A 21,299-nucleotide genomic window follows, 5' to 3' on the forward strand; every position below is an offset into this window, starting at 1 on the left:
AGAACTGAAGCTGGTGGATGAACAGAGGGGTGTTTTTTCCTGGTTGTAGACCCATGGAGAAAGGAAATTTCAGAGCTTTAACCGAATTTATTGGCTTCCATCATTGTGCAGCACAGGAATACAGCCAAAACTGACTGCCGTGCATTTCTTCTAACATGCTCTGCAATGTCCAGAAATGTCCAATTCATCCAGAAATCTTCAACTACACAGCAGTGCTGTTCCAAAATACTGGCTACCTTCTGAATTTTTTTGCATGTTTCAAATTCCTGTTATAGTCCATACTAGTATGAGATATCCAGGACTACCTAAGGTTAACAAGAAGCCAAGGTTTATGGGGGAAAGCTGATTTAAATGAAGGGCATTGCCTCTCTTTACAGTTGCCAAGTAGCTGAAAACAGCATCAGTTGGGCTGAGCAAAGAAAGGAACCAAATGCTGGCAGTACTTTAAACTTTGGAGACTCCCTTTGAAGTGGGAGTGCTCCAGTGAACCCAGCTCTCCAATGTTCCACCAGGGCCAGGATTTCACTTGACCTTATAGCCGTGATTTTAAATGATCTGCTGTTTGAAAACACACAACCAAGTTGATCTGCACAGTGCCCTGTCCTACTTCTTAGGAATGCATCATAACACAAATACCTGGTTTGTGAAATCAAACATTATCTGCTCATTTTGCCTTCTTGGCCTGCCATTCACTTGCTTCTAAAATAAATAGGATTACTTTCATAAAAAAAAAAAGGGAAAGAGAACATTTCAGAAGAATGGAATCAGATTTAATCTCATGTCTCATATTCAGCTAAACTCATATCAAATGTGAACAGATAATACAAATATGGGCACCAGAGGAGGTTATTTTTAACATTTGCAAGTAATTCTTCACAATCACAAACATCACAAAAATCTTGGTGAGTATCATCCCAAGGAACCAAAGTCAAATTTGAAGGCAGGTGTGTGATTCCCTGGCTTTTAACATAAAACCCTTGATGGAAAGAAGATCCACAGGCTGTGACACAGCAAATAGAGCACTGAGGTGTGCTGGAACTTCTGCTTCTTTATAAAAGAGATATATTCAGAAAACTCACAGAGATGCATAATCTTACCAGCCATTTCAAGGTGAAGAACGAAAGACTAGAGCTTGTGATCTCATCTGCAGTTGCAAACAATTTTAGCTTTTAGTTTTAAAGGAGTAATATGAAGAGATGCTGGAGATGACACAACAAATATAGTTCAACTAACACAGTGTATGTGTGTGTTAGCAGGAATTGCAGCTGAGATCTGTAATACACTGCCATCTGTAAAGGTCATGAGCAGGAGATTTACATCAAGATTCACCAGCCATTTGTTTCAATTGTAACCATACCAAGTCTTCAGCACCATGCACCATCTCCTCCATCCTGCATGTTTTCTGCAGATAAAATACTGCACAAAAATCTATCTCCAGAGTACTCTACTAACTGCCATTATTTCAAATGTTTCAAACTTTGAAAAATCAAAAACATTTTGACCTCAAAAGAGCCTAATTACTGTGTCTATATATAACAAAGAAAAACAAGGCAAACTCAGACATAACTGACATAGCTGTGGTATACCTGCCTCCATATTAATAATTTCTTTGAATATTGGCGTGAGTATTCTTTATGCAACACTAAAGTGTCAAAAAAAAAAAGAATTCACTGTTAACCTTAATGATGATAACAGCACAAGTGGCTAGAGAGCTAGAAAGCATTTATTGTTTGAAATTGTTGCGTTCTGCCTCCCTCGACATTTCTAAGAGCCCTAGCTTTGTAGGTCAGGACACCAACCATCTCATTACCCAAGTTTCTGCAGCCTGTTAAGAGTCCAGATTCTCCTTGGCATATTTGTTTTGTTCACTGCCTGTTCCCTTTCATTAAAAACTAAAGACATTTTATGATGAAAACAGGAGTATTCAGAAAAACATTATTATTGAGACTCACTGCAATGCTACTTTACTAGCTCAGGAGGGAAGTGATATTTCCCCACATTTTTTTCTACTCAAAAGCAAATTTATAGTAAATTGCTCAACAAAAAAGTAACCTTTCAAAGAATGTTCAGAGGATCAGAGGGGGAAAAAAAAGTAGAAACAGAAACACCACACTTTGGAGGAAGAGTATAGAAAAAAAGACATGTTCAGGGGAAAATACAAGAGATGAAAGCCTGGCCCAACCGAATTCCAGAATAAAGCAGCCATTGGTTTCAACAGGGTCATGATCTCTGTCAAGATCTGAGTCTGGATTCACTTTTGAAGTAGGTGTGGCCTAAGAGCAGGAGGGAAGAATTAGCAATAATTCAAAATATCTCTCTCTGTCTTAAACAGCCCATCATACATTTCATTTTGCAAAAGACACAAGTGGTTATGAAACACAGCTATCTAGGTACACCCCATTTTTCACCACACTACCCTTTTTGCCTTTCTATCACACATTAACATGATTTTTTTTTTTTTGGTCTTTGCTGGTGTTGAATGGGATGATAGAATTAACACAATGGCTGGTGCTATACACCAGAACTGCCTACATTTCATCTCAAGCCACTCTTCATCATAGAAAAAACATCATCTTATATCTAGAGGCACAGACTTTGGTGCTACACTGAGACAACTGTGATTGCATGCTATATGCATCAGGGCTGTGTTTGTGTAAGTTATGCTTGTGTCTTGTATACACACCCACACACTACTTGTACGCAGCAATTCTCAGTGCACAGGCACACACATGCATGGATGCAAGAAGAGCAGGAATGTGGGAGCCACAATAATGCTGCTTCTGGCTGTTACAGGAGCATTTGTTACAGAATTTGTTCCCATGTTAATGGATCACAGAAAAAAAATCTTGTAAGGATTATTTTGTTAAACATTTGTATTCCCTACTGCATTGCTATAAAAGGAATGTGCTAACTGCCAGTCTTTTAAGAAATATGAGACAATTCCTTGTACTTTTGGTTTGAAATTGGAACTGAAACACATTTGCTACAGAAGAACTGATCTGTATGGCCCTGCAGGAGGTGAAGGCTGGGAGTCAACTCACTCCTTGTGGCATAGGAATCTAGATGACTTGCTCTATATCCTGTATCCTCTGATCATTTTCAGAAAAACAGAAAGTTGCCATAAAATCACAAAATGCTCAGCAAATCCATGACTGGCCAAGACTTTGATGTCAGGAATAGACCCATCAGTACAGCCATCTCACAGCTGCAAATGGTGGCAGGATTCTGGATATTTTGATGGCGAAAAAAAAATATTGCCTGCATATGCTCTCAGTAAATCAGCATTCACTTAGCCACCCTAGAGCATGAAACTCAGCATAATAGATCTTTCATAGCTCACAGGAGAGGTCACAGTACAAGAATGTTGAAAAATACAACACAATCTTTAGTACATAAGAAACTTCAAGGTAGGAGGTGTAAGTTGTAGCAAGAATAGAAACTTCAGAGGAGATAATCAGAAAGTGATTAACATGGGTTTTTCAAAAGAATGTGCACAATTGACAATATTTTCAACACAGACATATATTTCAAACTCCTCTGGCATCCTGTTTCTCATGCATTATACACACACACAGAGCTCAGATTTTCGGTTTGTTTCATTAACTCCAAATTTCTGCTACTCATAATTACCTAAAGTATTATGATCACATCATTCACACATTCAATTGTTTGGAAAAAATCTCATTGAAGAGACTTTCAGCAGGGCAACTTTTCATTGAATACAATTTCTGGTGCCCTATATTTTTTATATTTAATATGTCACTTGATGGTTTGTAAAACTGATATGATGTTTGCTATAAACAATCAGTGTGTTGAAATCCAGATAAACAGCAAGGACACAACTCTTTTCCAAGAGTATGTGCTGTATCTTGTTCATTGCTTTTCTTTGAACTCCCTCTTTTTTAGCACAAATATACCAAACGCTCAAATTCTTTTTTCTAGAAATTGAGGTGCTGCATAATATGGTATTGCATGCTTATTTTGATTTGCTGAAGCCCAAGTCAGATATTATCCCAGGTGAATTGGATGAAACTACAACTGGCTATAACCAAACAGGGCAAGAACCTCAAGAGACAACTGTAGACAAAGGCTGTATGCTGCTTAGCATCCTGCAACATCCTACAGGAAAGGGGAGCAGGACATCAGATTTTGATCAAGAGAATATTGCTGAGGGAAGTGGGACCACAACTTTCTGGATTAACCTCCAAGGACAGACAAGGCAAACACAATTACTGGGCATCAAATAGTGCCCCTCCTCACTTTCACTTCTCCAAAAATCTGTCACTCCATGAGACTGTCAGGAAGGAGCAGAGAAGAAAGTGGTGCAAGTTTCAGTAATGAATCAATGCCAGGAAAAAGACATAGGAAATTCAAATCTGTAGAAACTGAATGCTTTGCCTTAGCCACAAAACACATTCAAATTCATGTCTCCATTTCTTGTTTCATTTTTTTATATCTTCCCAATAAATTCCAGGGGCCAAGGCAGGACAGTTCTCGGTCCAGGGAAGCAGCTAGCTGTCCAGAGAGATGCACAGGCTGCTCACACTCCTCTAAAAGGGTACCTCAGATGTGCGAGCTGTTCACACTCCTCCAAAAGGTATCTCATTCATCCAAATATTTGAAATTAAACTGTTTCAGACAAAAATGAGTTCACTACTTTTCATCACTGAGTCTCATTATTTATTTTGCAATTCCAAAGGCATGTGAGCCCTTCTCTCCCATCCCCCCACTGTCTCATATTTTGAAAATTCCCACTTCTTTGAGTGTGATGTCATGATGCATTGCCATGAATATTTAACTTAAAATTATGAGTACTAAATTGGAACTTCTTTGCATGGCAAAAGATCACACAGAGAGAAATAGTAGTTTAAACAAAGATCTATAATTAGTGATAATAACAAAGGAAATATTCATGATCACATCAAAGGATTCTTCACCGAGTATTGTTTTTATTTGCTTCCTAAGGGAGCACAGAGTTCTAAGAAAAGGTAGCACTGTTTTAGGCAGATGCAGATAAATAAAAGAAGGCCATCTAGAGATTCCAACTTCAAACCAGGGCCTCAAAAATACTCTGAAATCTAGAAGAGTTCTCTAATTGATCTGATTACATGTCAGGCACCAGCACTCTGCTAGGTATGCAGTGCTGATAAGCCTGCAGTATGTAAACACCTTTTCAGCTGAACATGACACACAACACTGCAGCTACTCTGGGCATCTGTCTCCACATACATAAGGCATAGCCTGGGGATTAATTTCATCCACTAGCATAAATAGGACTAATTTTTTGAAGTACAGATAGCTAAAAATAGCTAAGAGTAATGTTATGTAATAAAACCTGGTATATGTTTCCCCTTTCCAGATGAAAGAATCTGACATGGCTTCAAATAAAAAGAGGTGGCAGCCTGACCAGAACACAAAATATATTCATTTCATTCCCTTCCAGAGAGGCAGCATTTTAATCTTCCATACATTAAAGATGCATGCCCACTATCATATCATTTCACCAGCCTAAATATTAAATTATGACCTCACAACACTTCTGCCCTCCCCTGGAAAAAAAAAATAGGTCAAAAATAAATGGAAACAAACTGTTTTCTGCTCCTTTTTATGCATTTGACAGAGAGAAAAAAAAATGAGGGAGATAAATCTGCATAATACTGAACAGAATCTCTTTAATTCCAGTCAGCTTTTATCATTCAATCACTGAGTCTGTATGTGGAAAAATTCATGCTAATTCCCCCTAGCAACAGCCGCAGCCTATCCGGGGGAGCCCCACACCAGGCAGCTGCCAGCCAGCAAGAATAACTCTAAGTAGGTCAGCCCTGCATTTCTAAAAATGCCACGGTCTAGTAACCCCAGTGTCCCGTCTGTCTGCCCCAGCCCATAATAACCCCGATGGCTCGGTGACACAATGACACAGTACCCTGTTAGAGCGCAATCAAATCCCGCCGCATTATTCTGCTGCGAGCAGCGCTGCTGGATGAAGGACCCGTCGAGGGGCAGCATTAATCAGGCAGCCATTCATGTCCACTAGCACTTCACTCTGGAGATGGGGCCTGCATTAATGACCAGCTGTTTGAACTAACACAAACAAAATAATGCCTTCCACCCTGTTGGCTGTGCAGAATACACTATTCTAATCGGGCAGGTTATGCTCATTGACTAAACCTAAGATGTAAATTAAACAGCCCCAGACAATGCCAGCTTTTGTAACCTTCTATTAATTAAAGTAAGTATATTTAAATTATACTACACACAATTCAAGGAGCTATTGGTTTAATATACAGAGTCACCTCCTCCTACAAATTTGTGTTCACAGTCAAAAAAAAAACCAAAAAAACCCAAACCAAAACCAAACCAAAAACCACCCACCCCCACTGCTTGAATAATACAATCTACCTATCCTGGTAAATTAAAGAGCAACTACAACAGAGCTGAACTGCAAGTGACTTCTGCTGGGAGCAGGGAACCACACCAGACCTCCAGTAACTGGTCTTTGAGAACAGTGACAGACATGCATGCTGGATGTGGTGGAGGGGTGTTGATAAAAGCCCTATAAACCTCTGCCAGCCATGACACAGAGAAAGGCCAGTCGCAGCAGATTAAACACCCCCTGCAATCTCACTGCTTAAGCACTGCCGAGTTGCCTTCACAGGCCTAAAAATAATTGCAGAGGTCAGAAAGCCCCTTGCCAGGATCTGGGCATGTGCCTTTAAGAGCACATCCATCCCTCCCGCTTCCCAGAGCCCTGGGGACTTCTGCATGGCTGCAAGATGCTGCAGGAAGCCCTGTCCCTCCCCCCTCGCTCTTAACCAGAGAAGCCTTAATATAAACCACACCAGAGCACAGCCAGTCTCTTCTGGGGTGGTATTTCAGTATCAAATCTGTAATGCCAGAACAGAATTTCAGCAGGATTTCTTTGTGTCTAATTGTACCCTTCCTTTTAAACACCTTTGTGCAGCTTGCCGGTCTCTTCCTTCAGAGCATGCCTCCATGTCATGCAGCTGCCTGTATAAGATAGAGCTAGGAAAGAAAATTTCAAGGATAGACTGCTCATCTGCATTTTTTCCTGAAAGATTTGCACTTTTGGTGAATGCATGCCATAATTCAGTCTTCACTGCTGCAGAATTCAGCAAACCTTGCGCATGTAATCCATTCACATCTGACTTAGGAACACAGCAGATTCATTAATCCATTTTGCTCTTTCTTGTTTGAGCCAGGCTTTTTAACCAGGTTATGAGAGTATTCCTTTGCTTTGTGGTGCACATCTCATAGCAATTCCTGGAGAGATACAGTCACTGACGTAACCGTGGGCTCCTAATTACAAGCTGCTGACATTTTGCTCGTCTCTGCAGCTTTGAAGCTGCAAGTTCGGAGTCTCTTCTCCTCCCTCCTTACTTGCTTTAAACTGCCTGAGTTAGAAGCACACAACAGATTCAGAAAGGTATAGGAGTGGCATAAACTCCTTTGCAGAGATGGCTGTCTTGCCAAAGTTGTTTTTCTTTAAGCAAACAGAAAACTACAGTTTGGAAGTAATAAGACTCCTTAGCCCCCAGCACAAGAATGCTATCCAACAGCTGGCTAAATACAATTCGACACACAGGGCTGCCTTTGTAGGCTGGGGAACAAATAGTGGAAGGACCAGACAGGCATCTTGCAGGGTAGCTCACCATGACTGTTGGGAAATCCCCTCATACACATTTTAGTATGACATTATGGTCTATGGCTTTGTATTAAAGGGAAAAAAGGAAAGGAAAAAACCCTGTCTTTCTCGATAGGCAGCTGCTAGAATTCATGCCAAGCCCTGCTAGCTGAGTGCAGTGCTTGTTTTCCCTGTTTCTGCATTGTTCAGATACAGCCAAATGAAATACCTACCAAATGAAATATGCCTGTACTGTGACAAGCCTACCTGCTCTAAAACCACCCCAAGCAGATTCCACAATAAAAAGTACACCTGGCTGCATTTCACAGAAATCAAGTGCCAAATGAAAGCATTGGCTTTTCTCAATATATGAAGAATCCTTTTCAATTTGAGACTGATTTTGAAAATCTAAGAAAAAAAAAGGGAAAAATAGAAAGATGCAAGTATAACACTGAATACAAATGCTCAGTTGAGGATTTAGCCATCTGATGACTGTGGTAGCCAGCTGGTCTAGAAGTCATCTGGGATGCATTTATTTTGATTAGATTGATCACATTTCTATTTACAGTATAGAATTTTTCACCATACTGAATACAGCTGTGTTTATAGAGATTTTAAGATGGAGAAAATGAAACCCCACGGTTTCTCTCAGCACAGTGCAGAAGACTCAGTGCTTCAAGGTGTTAAGCGGAAAGGATCTGCTTTCACATTTTTTAAAAGAATACTGCCTACCATCTGTTTTCACAAAGTGCCACCTCAGTCAGGAAATGGGTGTAGAGCTAGAGCTGAAAATACAAGCTGAAATCAAGTATGACCCAGCAAACTCACAAACGTCCTCTGTAAATTGGTCAGAAATGTCTTTCTTTCATTTCTATACATGTTCACAGACACACAAAAGCACATACATACACATATATATACACACAGAGTGCGAGGCTGCTGTTTTCCCTGGGGATAGTCAGCCACCTAACTCATCAGTTCACTCCCTGACAGCACCAGGAATGCTCAAGCTACAATTTACAGTCCCTCCGTCCATACATTGCTTTGTTAATCAAGCCATCCTCTCTGCAATGAGAATCCACAGAATCAGACAAACGGCACAGAGCGTTTCTTCTTCCTTTGCATTTGCATTCGCTCGCTCTCTCCTTCTCCCTTGGCTTTGCCTTAGCAGGCAGATGCAACCGATACCTTATTTATCCATCTCCAGCACAACACTGAGGTGAAACCCGACTGCAGCGCTGTGACTTCCCCATGTTAATCCTCTGGAGCAGCAGAGGCTGGATTCTTGTTGCTGATGCCCTTGTCGAGCACTGGATTACTTTAGATAATATTTCTTTAAGCTTTCACCCACCCTATCCTAGATTAACACCCTTCCTTTCTCCTCCCTTCGCCCTGCCACAGAAAACCCCAAAATCATCACATATTGCAACCCTTGGCTTCCAGAACCAATAAAAAAAAATCCGCGGCTCCATCGCTCTTCTTCCTTAGCAGTGTACAGACGAGAGAGTTTTGAGCCAGCCAAGCCTGGGTGAAGTGCAGGCAGCAAGACTGCAGCAGCCCGAGCAGCAGCAGAAAGAGCAGCAGCCGCCCAGGTAAATGGAGGGAAAAGCAGGTTCTGTCGAAAGCGGTGCAGCATCGTAGCTGTGAGGAAAGACTGCCTTGCTTCTTCCGAACGGAGCAGCTTTCTGCCTGCAGGAACAGAGAAAAGGGAAGACCCAGAATTAAAAATAAAAGCCAAAACAGTTAAGAAGAAACAATAACTATAACAAATTGTCGTAACTTTATTTTTCTGGGCTTTCGGGCATTTCTGGGAGGCTGCCTCTTTTCCTTTCCCTCCCCAAAGTATCCTATGTTGCTGGATGCTACTGTCCAAGAGTGCGGAGTCACAAAGGCTCACTCTCCAAAGCGCAGTGAGACCAGCATCACATGAGAAACCACATGACGCACCCAAATCGGATGCTGATGTGGTCCAGTATTTCACTCGGGGGGGGGGAATATCTCAACCAAAACATGCCCCTCTCTAGTGGTGAGAATGAATTTCCCTTTCAAAAAAATTAAAAAATTTAAAAAGGCAGCAGCTCAAAATAGAAATATCTCCATATCTATCCATCTTCAATGCCAGTGCTTCAGAAGGCAGGAGAATGCTGTTCCACAGACACTAGCTGGATGGCAGCAATATTACTTCCAGGCTACATTATTCTAAACTGATTGCACTTAAGTGAATTCCTGAAAAGCATACTCCATGTCTCCCTAACATGAACAGACTCAGAAAACCATCTCCATTATCGTTCCCTGCAATCTGTATCCAAACCTGCATTCTGAATAATTTATTTGAGACTAATAAGCCATTTGCCAAGACTACTCCTTTTCCCACTCAGCCCCACACTCAATGAGCAACTACAGCAAGAAACACAGAGGCATTCACCGTTTCCTTAACCGGTAATTTTAGTAAATTCATTGTCCACAAAATAATCAGGAAAAAATGAGCAGGAGAGTTTTTTCCTCTTTTTCATGTATGGACACAACAGAGCTCTCTCTGGTTTGCGCATGGTGGCAAAATTTTCCTCACATTGCCGACTCAAAAGCTTTCAGTCCAAGCCAAGAAGCAAGCATTCTTGCCAGCCAATTCCTGCAGAGGTGTTGTGCCACCCTGTTTAATGCAGAAACATCTGGACACCTCTGTCAGCCGCTGAATGAGAGCGTGCAGCTCTGCAATGCTGTTTACTGTCAGGGCACCAAGCAGTTAACATCCTTGGCTGCTTTACCATCTTGCCTATAGGAGCATAGAACCGAGGGACTGGTTCACTTGAGAAACAAAAGCAGAAAAGCTGACCTTGATGATCGATGGAATTGCTGATCACAAAGTTATCATCCAACAAACAGTTAGCGATTTGTATCTTGTTTTATGCCTAACATTTGTTCAAGTGACAGAGCAGGTGGCACAGAGTCTTCCATCCCCTTTGTTTGCAAAGCTGGGCACCACCTCGCAACGCTGCGCTCCCTGGCTTTTTGCACCGAAACTGTACACAGTGTCGGGGAAATATAAGAAAAAAGCTGCCGTGACTCCACACAGCTGCTTTGCACAGGATGCCATTTCAATCTCTGAAGTTACATAATGGTGATGAAGCACAGAATTCCCCCAGAAGAGACATGCTTAACCCTTACACAGGAAAACGCAAGCGGAGCAAAACCCAAGTGCTCTTTTGTGCTGATTTCAACCTTCCCAACTGTTCACGCAATAGCAGATTGAAAAATTTGCACAAGACAGTTGTAGCTTGTTCTCATTGGCTCCTCTCAGAAAGAGGTTTTGCAATGGGCTGCACCTAGAAATTGCCTAAATTCCATGTAAAATCCAGTAGTAGCATTCAGCCTCAGCAATGCTGCTAGTGTTTAGGAGAGGCGCAGGACTGCATGTACAGAAACCACAAGATTACCACAGTCATCTGAGGGTATTTTCACCTGTGGGGTTAATAATTTCAGCACTGGCAAATCTTTGATGGAAAACAGTAGAGGTATACCCAAACTCTGACTGTAGCTTTTCAATATAATCCTGTACTTTCAGATGCTATGTCAGCTAATATGGTGAATCCAGGTTATGGATTACTTTTTCAGTCCAAAATATAAACATTACTGAGGCAGGAACTGAGTCCAGCAATATATGTATCTTCAGGACTTTGGACTACAAGATGAAAGGAGCTGTCCTGGAGACCAATCCCATTGTTTTTAACCTACAACAATTATAACAGCATGGCTCTGAATGGCTTCTAGTCTGTTCTCATTAGTTTCTAAGACAGAGCTGCAGCAGTTCATAACTCTGTGAGCCTATGATCTTTCCCACTTGATACCAGTAGCTCATTTATCTGTTCTGATTTAGGGATATGTTGGAAGGGTCATCTGGTGGTAACTTAGTGAAATCCCTGGATATTATCAACACGACATCAAATCAGATGCAACTTCATCCTGAAAACTCTCAGAGGTGGAGATTCCATAACGTCTTCCAGTGCTGACCTCCCTCCCTGGGAAAATAAGTGCAGGAAATAATTGTTCATCCTGAATTTCTTATATAGGCAGCCTTCACTGCACTGCTGAATTGCATGCATTTTCCTAGATCTGCCACTGAAAGCACAGGGAGGGCACCAAGAAATGAAGGGACTTTTAATATTAATTTAACCAACTTCAGCTCAAATAAGTAGCACATCCAAATTGTTATCACATGATTATCATTTTATCTCCAGATGCTGCCATTTCAACTATTAACCAAAGCACTAAAATGCTAGTGAACACCCTGATAGCAATTCTAGTGTTCTACCACGTGTTACTCATAAGAAACAGGAGAAAACCCAAAGAATCCCTTGAATATGAAACCTAAACTACACTCAGAAGTCAGAATCAAGGCTGAACCAACATGGAGCATGTTGATTTATTCAGAATAAACAAGACATATTTTTTCAATCAGACATGGAAAACGGGCCCTAGAGTATCTATAAATATATATCCACAATCTTGTGAAAAACCACATATGCAAGCACACAATGTATGTACATTTAAGGAAGATCTAGGGATACATAGTCATGTTAGGTGTCAATGAAGAGAGAGGAAGGGGAAGAGGACAGAATTGCAAAGAGAAAGACCAGTCATAATTCCCTCAAAAATGTAGAAGAAAGGCTTTATGTGAGAGACAGCCTTATGCACACAGTACTTGCAAATCTAATTCTTATACTTCAGATAAACTCCCCAATAAGTGCTTTGTTAACAGCATGGGTAACGACCTTTCTTCCCTCTTCAAATCTCTAACATAGGTACTTTACTCTGTTAGATGTTGCAAGCTCTCAAAGTAATTCAGTAAAACAGACTCTAAATTACCTGTCTAATGTGACTTTTTCTCAGTTTAGCTCCAGAGCATATTTTCTCCCCTCTGGAGAATGGAGAATTTGGAAGTTGTCCTAACAGAACAGCTGAAGGTACAGGTAAGAATTTTGGGTTGAGATCATTACTGTTTGTGTTCACATGAAAGCTTTTGGGCTGAAACACATGGAAAGAACTGGGATTGTTTTGGATGCTGCCTTGACAAGTCATCAACAAAAATTTTCCCGGGATTGCTTCTCAAACATTTGATCACAGATCCTGCTCCATATTAGTGCAGCTTTGTGCTGCCTTAGGGATACATGAGCTATGCTGGATTTGATGTAACTGTCCACAGGGGACACGCTTCAGAACAAAGATTCAGCAGCTGAGTAGACACTAGATGAACATGAAGAATCAGAGTAATATCCAGAGAGCCCAAAATAATCTTACTTCATGATAGCTTAAAAGCTACTGAATTTTGTGGAGTAATTTTTAGATGCTGTTAAACCAAACACTTCTTTATATGGCTAATTTTCTGCTTTGTACTCCAATGAAACATGGATCCCTGCAAGTGCTATGTATTGAATGTCACTGAAAACAAAACTTTGGTTTTGGAAAAATGAAACATTTAAGGAGTCAGTTTTTCCTTTTGGGAAAATCTCCACTTTAGTTCTTACTTCCTGATGTCAAAGGAAGGACAACTTCACCTTGATTAAGCATAGCACAGGCATTGCAGAGACCGAGCAGAAAAAACAGAACGAACCATAAATTTAAGTTTTTCTTTATTATACTCAAAAGCTGCCACCCCTGAGGAGCACTAAACAGTGCCACCTAGGAAGCAGGACCTGAAAAATAACAGAAACTTGGAGAAATGCTGTGTTTTCAATTAGAGTAGAATGCCACTAGCACACTTGTGTATATATCAATAAAATGTGGAGTTGCTAATTTGATGGAAACATATAATTGCAAGGAATGGTCCAGTTGAATATTTAATAGTTCTCAGCAAGAATCAGGCTTTGGGGTTCAATTTTAAATGACCTTTGTCTCTGTAATCTGCAGATGTAGAAAGAATTATCGTTAGGCTTGAGGTTTCAGCCCAAAAGCCAGGCAAAACTTGATGTTTCACTGAACTTGAAACCTCAAAGTGAACCTCAAGCGTGCAAACCTTATGGACTCAAATCAAAACAAACATATGTCAGTGAGCAAAAACCACAGAGCTTCACATGGGTCTAAGCACTGAGCCATATTGGCTACTGGCCAGGGCGTGAAGAGCCCTACACATCACACAAAATACCAGCAGAAGTTTAGTGACCACAGGGTATGGCTAGACACACTCTGCCATAGTTTAGAGACACTTAGGTCACTGTCATCTGAGAGCTCAAGTCCCAAAAGCCATTTATCTACATTGTACCTCTTCAGTAAGGTATCTTTTGTGGAGTTCTGTGTGATCACAGCTGCTTTGCTACTTGATGGGTTTCTACAAAGCTATCTCCTTGCTGAGCTGTAGGGTGTCTGGAAAGGAGATCTAACTACCTCCTCATAAAAAAAGACACACTTTAGTTTTCTAAACAGTTGAAAAAGAACCATGATATCACCTTCTCAGTAGAATTTTCAGTAAAATACACTAGAATCTGCCTCAACCATCTAAGTGAATGAATGTGAAAAAACCCAGGGAAATGGTGTTTCTGTATTTTCAGCACAGAGATGTTCATGACAAGAAACTGGTAAAGCACCACAGTTCTGCACTTTTCTCTTGCAGTCATCTGAAACCACAACATTTTATTTGAATTCACTGACTATTCAATACTACTCTCAGAAAAATTTCCCAAATTTGTTCAATTTTCTATGTATGTGTGATGGACAGTTTATCACAATTACCCTCTCAAAGTTTCAGGTATTTCAGCTCTGGCCACACATGCTAGTATTGGCCAGCTCTTTAATCATATTTGAGAACCTGCTTCTAGTGTGAATACAAATGCTATCTTTAAAATTTGAGAGATGTTTTCTCTATATTCACCTATGTTTGATGTATGCTGGAAAATGCCTCATACTTTAAAAGACTGAGTCTACATAACTTAAGGCTTGTCCTGTTGAAAGTGCAAACTGTGTGAGAAAGAGCACTGCAGCAGCAGTCCTGGATGGCAGCAGAAATAGGGCAATTAACTGATCAAAATGTGATATATTGATATAAATGCAACCAAATGATAAATGACACTGAAAAACATACAAGTTTCTCTGCATTTGTAAAAGTTTCCTAAGGTTAATATTTCCATTATTCTTTTAACTTACTAAAAACTGTTTCCAACAGGTAAGTTAGTCCTGGGGCCAAACTCTCCTCACAGTTCAAAAGCAACTGGCATAATGTATATGCCAGTGTAAAACACATTGGGATATAAGTTAATGTAGAGAACTGTAATTATTGTAAAGATGTAAAAATAAAATAACATTTGAAAAAAGTGCGTGGAAGCATGTGTTAAAATGTACAGTTTGTAGTAAAATAGGAATGTTTCACTACCTCACCGGTCATTGAATTTTCAGTGATCTTATAATTCCCTTTTATGTTCTTGAAAGTGCAAAATAACACTACTATGACATAATTCTGGAAGATTTAATTGCTACAAAACACATCAGTCAAGCTACATTACCAAAAACATGACCACTGAACTGTGTCATACATCTTCCATTGGATTTGCATTCATTCTGCATCATGACTTTGATTTTGACTCCAGAACTCCACTGTTGCTTTGTTAGGTAAACCAGCTCTTCAAGAAGAGAATGTTGTCTGAACACAAAAGTTCCTCATGCTACTACCCTAATTATTTTAAGTCTCGTAGTCATTAGTATTGGGTTAATGAACATAGAACACTAGGAGAAGCGATGCAAATTTCAGGAAAGGAGGAAGTTGTATAGTCTATCAGTCCTTCACTGTGAGGATGGTGAGGCAGTGGAACAAGCTGGCCAGAGAAGCTATGGATGCCTCATCCCTGAAGGTGCTCAAGGCAAGGCTTGATGCAGCTTTGAGTGACCCAGTCTAGCAGAAAGTGTCCTTGTCCATGCCACAGGGGGTTGGAAATAGATGATCCCTTTAAGATCCCTTCCAACCCAAACCAGTCAATGATTCTGTGATGTATACAAACCAACCTACAAACCCTAATGTATTTCACCTGCCTGTGAGAAAGCTGTGTGATGAAGAAGTTACATGGAGATCAGAGCTGCACTTACAATAGCTACAAGTCCATGACCTGCTCAGCCAATTAATATCATACCTATATAAAAATTTAATAACCAGTTTTGGAGGAAGGGGATGGGTGGGGGTAATTTTAAATTTTATGCTCCTCAAGGAAAAACACACAGAAAACATTACCAATCTTTAGCAAAACTGCAGACAAGGCAGTTAATATTTGGTCTTGGGCAAAAGACTGGTTTCCTTTCCTTGGCTGCCCAGTTTTAGGTGGGTATTTTACATCAAACACATTACAAGTTCAAAGTGGAAGAGCTATGTTTTTTCACCTGTGAGTGGTTTTAACTTAGACTTCAGCATTACAGTCAGGAAGTCAGTTTTTCCATGCTTGTTACTGTAAACAAAGATTGTATGGCACATCTCCAAAAGTGATAGAAGGTTAAGGACCAAACTGCAAGTGCAACAGACTGCTTCCAGAAACCAAAAGCATAACACTGTGAGAATAACCACACATTCAAACCCTGGTTGATGCTCTCGTCACTCAGCTGTTTGGGCAGTACAATGAATACATGCAAATATAATCTCACTTACCATTTTTAATACATATATCTATATAAATATATAAATTCTGTATTTATATGTGTGTTTTCATATATACTTACACATACAATACACACCTATTGTAAGTGAAATGTGTGTATGTGGCTGAAATGGTTAGGGAGAAGAGCCAGTAATATTACTTAATATTAACATTGCCTCCCCCTCACTTTCTAAGTTACTTTTGACTCTGTCAAGCCTCATTCCCATCTCTACTTAGTTTTCTTTTACCTCATTTTAAAAATGTAGAGTAAAATAATATTAGACATTTCTAAGAAGAGCCCTTCTCCTCAAATCATAACATTTCTATTGTAAAATTTTAATGAAAATTTCTATTTTCATTGTAAAATATTACCACTTACAAGAATTGTTGCCAGAATTTATAGCTGTATATTTTGTTCATCAGGTTGTTGCTTTTTGCTTCTCCTCAGGTTTGAACTCAAATTTGTAATTTGTAATGTTGTAATTTCTTTTTGTTTCACATCTGAACTTCTAAATATTATTTTAGTGGACATAATTTACCCCCTTCTGCCCTTGTGTGAGATTTATAACATTACCTAATTATTCACAAGTTTTGTATGCTTATTTTCATCTCCAGGCCCCCAAGCTGAAGTTCTGCAGATGAGTACTTACAACCACAACTGAAGTGTGTAGAAATTGTTAATACAACATAGTGTGTTCCAAACTGAATATTGTAAACAGGTGGAGACTGAACAAATGTCCACATTACTGAGGAACAATATCACTGCTGGTGTTTATCACATTTAATATTTGTGCCCAAAACATTATAAAGGTTCTTCGAAATTCACTGTGCTTGCAATATCATAAATGGTATAATTTAGGGCATCATTTGAGACACAGAAGTAACTGGAGGCATATTTCAGTTGACCTATAAACCTTAATTTTTTGATTACTTCTACAAGTGTTTGCAACCCATCTCATCTGCTACTGTACTGAGGAAGCAGTATTCATGACAGAACTACAGCCTCCTGGCAGGCACATGGGAAAAAAAATTAAAAGCAAAGTGCAGCAGAGCTTAGGAAAGAAGGTGAGAAGCCTGATTATTATCATAAATGAAGACAGTCCAAGGAATAAATTGAAGAAAAGCATATTTATTCAAAAGCCCTAAAATTAGACCTATTTAGACTCATGTAATAAGTTGTTGTTTACATTCTACTGCCTTCAGTATGACAGAAGCACATACTTCCCTGGTATTTGCTTGGAAAGACCCTTTCCTGAGTCAAGACTACAGATGTTATTCTGACTGAACAACATAAAAGCCTCAGATACATGTTATTAATTTGTGAGCTGGAGACATATTTAACTGTATACAAATTGTGGAAAAACTTTAAAGAGCTTTAAAAATAATTATGGCCAACAGGTTGAATGCTTTCTGGTCTTACATCCAACCCAAGAAGGCATTTGAAAATGTCTCTGCACTCAATTGCCATTTAAAAGTTGCGTCAATCTCTCTGATTCCAACAACCATTATGAGATTCAGCTTTAGAATATTTGTTTTTGCTCATCATTAGCATCCTATACTATGCTTTCAAGCATTCAAGCATTTCAAAATATCTCAAAACAAAACCAGCTGGCAGTGAAGCATGATCTATAAAAACATGTCTCCAAACTAGAAAATCTTGCTATTCATCAGATTTGGACCCAACAAACACTGATATTTTTAAGTACTTAAAATGTTAAATATTTAGAAATCTTATTGAAGACATTTTAACCAATGAAACAGTTTACTGTTAAGTTTAACAATAAATGAAGTTGACACCCACCCATGCTATTAGCCCATATATGTTTTATGGCTAATGAAGGCTGACCCCCCTCCTCCAATTTAGCAAAGAAGAATTCCTTCTGTAAACACAAATTCTTTTACTTCTGTGCATGCCAAAATAATCTTCACCTGTAAGCTAACAGTTACACTAACAAAGTCTATGACCACTGCCAATGAACTTTCTCTGGATAAGCCTGAACAAGACTAAGAATGAAATGAAAACAACATAAAGCACCTTAGTGTGTCCTTTGCTTTAATCATTTATAGTGTCAATGATTGTCTAATTGGCATGATTCCTGAACTACATCTTTCTGCCATCAATCTACAGAGGATCATCTCCATGAAAGCAGGGATGGTTTTTTTCAGTAAACTATGCCTTCTTAATTCAACTATCTTCAGCCCATCACCTAAATTAAAAAGACACCTATTTCTGGATGTACTTCTCCAACAAAGCATATTCAATTAACCTGCAGCCTTTGTCCTCCTCAAATCAACAAAAAACTTCTTCAGACTTGAATGGATTTGAATTTCACATATGGTATCAAAATATCTTGATATGTGTAATGCTACAGCCTTTTTATTTATCCTGAGAGGGACTGCAAAGATGCTGATGTACTGTGTGCAAAGCAAATTTCTTTTTGAGAGAAAAATATTACCTTTTTTCAGCTTTTTGAACATGAAAGGGCTTTTGCCTGCAACATGAAAATGTTTTCCAAACATTAAATTCTCGACAGTTACCAGTCAGACAGGAGACAGACTAGTCTCAAAATGAGTAACAATGATACATTCTTTTCTTTTCTAGAATTACATTTTTAAAGCACTTAAAACCCAAAACCAGCCTAAACAAAAACAACAAAAAACCTCCACAAACAACAAAAACAACCCATCCTGAAAAGAAAACAAAACCAAACCCCTGCTATTTTTAAACAAATGAAGAGAATGAGAGACATTATCATTTGCTGTGCCTGCACCAGGCCATCCTGCAGAGCAGCTCTCAGCTGGACCACAGTCCCCTAACACCAATTCCTTTCATTAGGATAACCAAATTAAAATGAGTACTTCTGTTACAGTCTGGCCATAAACTGCAATCACTAACTGTCAAACTTATATTGTATATCCACATATAGATCCATATGTATGCAGCTACCACAGATTTTTACCTGTGCTGTTTCAGTGGCCTTTGTTTGACCAGTGACACCTTTTCAGCCCCAAAGAGCTCTACTTCCCTGTCCCAGCTTCCTGGGCTAGCAAAATGAAAACAAAGGTTTTCCTCATAAAAAGAGTAGCAATACCACATACCCCCTCTCCAGAGGAGGAGAAGGATATGATGCTTAGTCCCCACTCAGGTTAAACCTGAGTGACACACGCTGATAAAAAATTAAATGCAAAACCATACCGACTATTGTTTTCTTTTCTTTCTTTCAAACTTAACAAGATTTCTGATTGAAAAGCAATTTTGTTCCCCTGGATTATGGTTGCATTTGAAAGGAAAACCATCCCCAAAACTAAGGAGTAATATCTGCATTGTCCATGCTAACATGAACTGAAGTAATACTTTAGCTCCAGGTCAGTGGGGCTGGTAAGTACACCTAAGATAATAAAAATTGTACATAACAAAGGCTCTGAGAAGCACAGTACTGTGACTCAAATGAACACAGACATCTGAATATGTTTCTTCTTGGCCCACATGCTGAAGATTTTAGCAAAGAATTAATTAGACATTGCTCTTTTGAAATGGACAGCCTCATGCAAAACTGCTGGAGGAAGAAGTTAGAGATTTCAATTTCCTACCCTGTAGAAGACCACAGTTCTCACTGAAAAAATTCTAGCACACATTAAAGAGAAAAAAAAATGAGAAATCCAAGGAAGAATATTCTTTTACAAAAGACATCTAAATTAGAAAAATAACCATCTTAATATATCTTTGAAAAAAGGTAAAACAAGAAATAATCTAATGCACTTGTATAAATACTTTTCCTCTAATATTTGTTTACAGACAGTTCTATTCACAGATCACGAAGTAGTTACATCAGAGAATTAAGGCTGGTGGAGTGTAAATTCACCCACATTTCATGTGTTCTGCTTCCTTTTAGATAAAGCTTTTTTCTGAATTTGCCAAGGTTTTAAGCACACTTGAGAAACAGTCATTGTTTTAATGTTTGAACTTTAAAATTATTGATTAAATCCACACAAGCACTCAAGATAATCTGCAGTTTAATGCTGTCCACCTTTACAAATATAGGAAAGGACATCTGTAAAACATGAGTATAACTCAAGGGACACAAGTTTGCACAGCTACAAAAAAAAAAAAAAAAAAGAGGCAACCAGAGCAAGATAAGAAGTGATTGGGTTAAAGATGATGAAAATGTTTCAGGAAAATGTAAAGGACAATCATTCTGTGCTTGGAAAACAGAGCAGAAGGACATGATGCAGAGATAAAAACACTGTATTGTTTGCATAACACTGTGAAATCCTTCCACAACAGCATACTTTTACAGTTTGCATATCTATGGTGCACACGATTTCACGATTTCTCGGGAACAAGTATATCTTAATGATAAGCAAAAAAGGTGAAAATGGCTAAGTTTAGTTCTTCCACAAACACACTAACTTTTTTTTTTTTTTTTTGAGGATTGGACAGAATTCAAGGATATGGAAACATCCCAGCCTGTTTAGTGCCCAGGGGGCTTGGTGGACATGGAGCCCACTCACCTGCCCACTGTTTTCTTACCTTACCTAAACTGGAGATGAATTTGATCCCCTGTATACAGTATCTGCAGAAAATACATACATCTACAAGCTACATAGGTCATAAATTGCCATCTGACATCAACTTGTACCCATTTGTACATGTCAACATTTTATCATTTGGTAAGCATACCACACACTCCTCTACACCAGTTTCTACAGTACATCCATTTAAATATCTCTTTTTGAAAATCAAAATCAATCAGTAGAAATTGTACATGGAAAAGAAGAGAAAAAAGTGCTTGAATTAATCCTACCTAAGAAAATATTTTAGAAAGGGATACATGGATTCCTGCTGAATGCACAGCAGTACAACATTCAGCAGTAATTTAAATCTATATTATATTTAATAAAACCACAGTGTGTTCTCTTGTCCTATTAAAGCCGCATTCTACCTTACCAGGTCTGAATAATTTGTATAAAATTGATTGCTACAGTTCTTAGTAAGAGCTATAATTGCATTCCTGGTATAACTTAAAATGGTAACCTTATCTTAATTAGTA

General features: G+C 39.0%; 1 long non-coding RNA gene across 1 annotated transcript; it reads right to left on the reverse strand.

Annotated features, from left to right (window-relative positions):
* Positions 1-748: 748 nt before the first annotated feature.
* LOC136561615 (uncharacterized) lies at positions 749-9,582 on the reverse strand. The gene is made up of 2 exons (XR_010784374.1): positions 9,423-9,582; positions 749-9,331 (listed from the first exon to the last, which is right to left on the reverse strand). It is a non-coding gene; the product is annotated as an uncharacterized lncRNA (long non-coding RNA).
* Positions 9,583-21,299: the final 11,717 nt, after the last annotated feature.

Source organism: Molothrus aeneus, chromosome 1 (assembly GCF_037042795.1).
Source record: "Molothrus aeneus isolate 106 chromosome 1, BPBGC_Maene_1.0, whole genome shotgun sequence".
Taxonomy (NCBI): Eukaryota; Metazoa; Chordata; class Aves; order Passeriformes; family Icteridae; genus Molothrus; species Molothrus aeneus.